At 38.2% G+C, this 4,476-nt stretch overlaps 1 pseudogene; it reads left to right on the forward strand.

Annotated features, from left to right (window-relative positions):
* The first annotated feature begins 2,618 nt into the window (after window positions 1-2,618).
* Window positions 2,619-3,063, forward strand: LOC149177297 (heavy metal-associated isoprenylated plant protein 39-like; annotated as a pseudogene).
* Window positions 3,064-4,476: the final 1,413 nt, after the last annotated feature.

Raw genomic sequence — 4,476 nt, forward strand, 5'->3', positions numbered from 1 at the left:
TTCAACGGGTTGTCTTGGGTCACCCCGCCTTGGCTTTGTCCTTTGGGCTTCGGATTTGCAGATCCAAAGTCTCGCTTCTTCTGTTTGAACTTTTGCTCGATTTTGACAGCGTATCGGTATGCTGTGCCGAGTGAGGAGATGTTCAAGAACACCATCTCTTCCTGGATGTATCTGTGCAGGCAGCCACGGTATTTGAGTACCAGATGCAGCTCAGAATCTTTGATACCCAACTGTGTGCGAAGGGTATGAAAAATGTTTGTGAACTCCGGCACATCTTGGTCTCGTCCCTGCCGCAGTGTGGTCCATTTGATGTATTTGTCCTCATAGCTTCCGACAGGGTAGTACTGCTCCTTGATGGCATCCCGGAAGTCATTCCAAGTGGGTGCGGCTGAAAATAGTGAGCCTGTACTTTCATCCTTCTGCTCGCAATAGGTTTCCCACCAGTCCTTGACGTGGGGGGCTGCTTTGAGAAGAGCGAAAACAATCTTTTCCCGACTTGAAAATTCGTGAACAGAAAAATACCCATCTAGCAGATTTAACCATTTATCTACGGCATCTGCGTCTATTTGACCCTCGAAGATGGGGATTTCAAAATTAACTTGTACCTTAAACGGTGTGGCGTTTCCAAAGTAGCTGTTGGAAGCCGATGCGTCGCCTCTGGGTAGCCGCTGAAGGATCTGCGCAAAGCTATCCATCATCGCGTTCCTTTGCCGCTCGAGCGCTTCTTCGAGCAAGATTTTGATAGGATCTCCTGCCCCCTCGTCTTTCTTCTCATCCGCCATGGGAGGCCGTCGGGATTTTCGAGGCTGGTCTTGCAAAGGTTCGACCAGTTCAAGCCCTAAATCCTTATATCCCGACCTCGTTGGGGACATGCAAAGAAAAACAGAGAAAAAGCAGACCGCTCTGATACCACTGATCCGGATTTAAACAGGAACGCAATAGATTACAGAGATAACCATAAATACAAAGATGCAATAACCATAAACACAGAGATGCAGCGGAAATAATGCTTCATTTCATTAATGGAAATTACTGAAATATGATTACAAATAGAAATAACCCAGCTAGGGCGATGGTAGCTTATCTCTGAGAAGAGATGTGCGGCTACATGCCTCTGAACTGTTCCGAACTGTGTTACAATGAGGCTCGAAGGCCTATTTATTGTTGAGAAATAATGAAAAAAACCCTTCACATCCCGAAACCTAACCCTAGAAGATGAAACGCCAAATTGTGGGCCCCGTTTGGGTAAATTGGTACATCAATTTCCCGGGGTCGTAACTTTGGCATACGATCTCCGTTTGACGCGTACGACAGCTCGTTAGAAAGATCTATCCGAGTACTACCACTTTGGGAGGCAACATCGGTCCATGGACCCATGTTGCCCCAGAATCCCAAAAAAACGTCGTTTAGGGCCTCAAAACGGCTCCGGAAGTTCAGGACCCGAAAAACTGCTAAAAATAGTAAACTGTGATACAATTTAGGAAACTGAAAAGACTGAAAGAGACAGTTGTGGGGGTCCAAATGGGTTGGTGGGTGGCCACCAACATCCACCTGGATCATCGTTAGCAGAAGTAAAATATGTAATAGCAACATCAACAGCATGTCAATCAATCTGGTTAAGAAGAGTACTTAATGGACTCAAGCAGAAACAACCAGGATCAACAAAATAGTCTTGGAGAACTTCACTTGAAGCCTTGTAAATCTAGGGATCAATTGATGCATATATTTACTAAGTCATTAGAAAAAGATGTGTTTGAGTTTCATAGAAGAAACCTGGGTGTTGTAAGCTTAGCTAAGACATAGACCAGTAGGCATGTTTGAGTTGTCATGAGTCATGTTTTAGTTTAGCAGCGGTAATTAAGGGGGAGTGTTAAAATAAGTTAATTACTCCTGCATGAGGAGTTGGCTAAACATAGAGAGTCAGTTAACTGAGTGTTGAGGGTTGAGTGTTTGAGTGTTGAGTCAAGTCAAGTGATAGACGACTTTTAGTGTGTGGTTGCATGTGGTTGCATGTCAAGATATTTTAGGCAAGTCACTAGTTGGAAAAGGTTAAATACCCTTCACCAGGTTCATTGTAATAATCAAGTTTTGTGTGCTCAATAGAAGAGCCGCAACTCATGAGTTTTATGTGTGAAATTGTGTGTTTAGCTTCTCTTCCTTTCCAGCAAATCTTACCAAAATTTCCTGAGCAAATTTAAAACCTCTTTAGACGCGTCATAAATGTATTAAGACCAACAACTCCGTGAAAGTCTTGCCGTTTTGTAAAAATAACATGGCCTGAGAATGATTTGGGTGGCTGCCAGAGGTAGGAAGTTTCCATGAAGAAGCTTGGTAACTAACTAACTAACCAACTAACTATATATATATATAATCCCCCTACCAAGGAGGCTGACTGAAAGTATAGCTCTGGAGATTAAGAAGAAATACAAGATTCTCAATTATGCTTCTTCGCCTTCATACAGATCACAGAGATAACTTTGGAAGGTTTTTCAAATATGAAGGTATAAGGCTACCCTTTTCTCTATTCAACTAGAATCAATGGTTTTAAGATTTTGTATGTTGAGAATTATTACACCCACTTTTTGAAAATAATGACCCCCCATGTGTTATATTTGCAGAAAATGGTGCTGAAATTGGTGATTGAGGACGAGAAAAGAAAGAGAAAGGCTATGAAGGTGATTGCAAGGGTTGAAGGTAAATATCAATAGACATTGTCCCTTACACCTTCTGGTTACAAAGAATTTGGTTTTTTGAATAGTGATAACATATTTGATTGCAGGGGTAAAATCTGTTATAGTGGATATGAAGGAGAAGAAGATAATTGTCATCGGGGAAGAAAATCTTGTCTTTCTGACAGTGAAACTGAGAAAATTTTATTTTGGATTCACAGAGCTACTAAGCGTGGGTCCTGCCAAAGAAGAGAAAAAGCTAGAAGCTGAGTAGAAAGAAGAGAAAAAGTCAGATCCTCCACCTGTAGTGTATCTGAATCCAAGAAGCTACCCGCCTTACCCATATATTGTTGTTACAGATGACTATAATTCCAATACCTGTACCATCTATTAATAAATTTGGCAGTGCCCCTTCTAAGTATCTTCTCTGTTACTAGAGAACCCATGTTCTCTGTGGTTGTAGCGTAATACATATACATATTCCCAAGGTCAAGAGGATGGGGCTCTAGGGTTAGGGTTTTGATACAGAAACGGTTAGTGGCACAGTTTATGTGAACCCTCCGTACAGCCCTGAAACACAAATTTTAGTGAAATTTTTAGTTCGGGAATACAGTTCGGTTATTAGTTAAATCAATTTGAATTTTTATATTATAAAGGAAAAACAAAGTGTTTCTATTGTGAAAGAATGAAGTTTATATCGAAAATAATTTTTTAAATGTGTATATGTTCACCCGGTAGAACAATAGTTTCAAGAAAAACCAATTTAACATCATATCTCTAAAAATTTTAAATGTGTGTAAGTTAACCAAATAGAAAAACAATTTCATAAATGTCAGAAAAGCCAACTTAATAGAATATCTTCAAAGGCTTGAAACACTTATAGCATATTTCCAAAGGCTTGAAACCTAGGTAGCCAGGCCACTAAACGTGTGCCTTTACCACTTACGTTAAGTCTAACTCATATTATTTCTTATAGTAATGATAATAATATAAAATAAAGCTATAATTTAATTAATTTTTATTATTTTTTAATCTCCATAATGTGAAAAGGATTATGAGGTAAGAGTTTTGATGTTTACGGACACTCATCAACCATTTAATTTATATGGTTGTTTTAGTTTATTTTAATGATAATGGTGGTTTATGCTCACCAAAATTAAATTTGGTTTTTGAATATTATATATTTATTTATTTTAGTTATAATGATGATTTATGTACCCCAATGGTGTACATAAGTTGATAATAAAGTGTGATTTTAATGAACTTCTTATGATGTCATTGATTCAAGCCTTGTCTAGCATGAGGCTTGAGGAATGTGTAGTGTACATAGAAATTATAATGGAAATAGTCAAAATCAACCCTGTGTCATGCAAGTACACAGTGGCAATAGTCAAAATTAACCCTGTACCATGCAAGTACATGCCAAGCTAGTTGTTAATTCCTCTAGACACAAAAAGAAAGAAAGAAAGAAAAGAAAGAAGAAGAAGAAGATAATGATAGTTTATGTGCACTAAAATTAAATTTGGTTGATTAAATCTTAAGAAATGAAAGGAAATAATTATTAATGTGTTAAAAAACAAAATCACAATCAAGAAGCATATGCAAGTTGCATTAGAAAAAATTCGATAGTATAAGAAGCCACAACGAAGAGCAATAAGAAGAAGACGACCAAATCCATTAGAATTAAAATTAAAACTCCTTAAACAAAATAGTCTTTGGTTGACTTTACCAAAGAGCCTTCATTAGCAAATCCTACTCCCATGGTCTCAAAAATGCAATAACAACAATAATCAACCGAACAATGGGG

The sequence above is a fragment of the Pinus tabuliformis genome, chromosome 4_1 (assembly GCF_031772625.1).
Source record: "Pinus tabuliformis cultivar Carrire ecotype Pingquan chromosome 4_1, CPIR1, whole genome shotgun sequence".
NCBI classification, from domain to species: Eukaryota; Viridiplantae; Streptophyta; class Pinopsida; order Pinales; family Pinaceae; genus Pinus; species Pinus tabuliformis.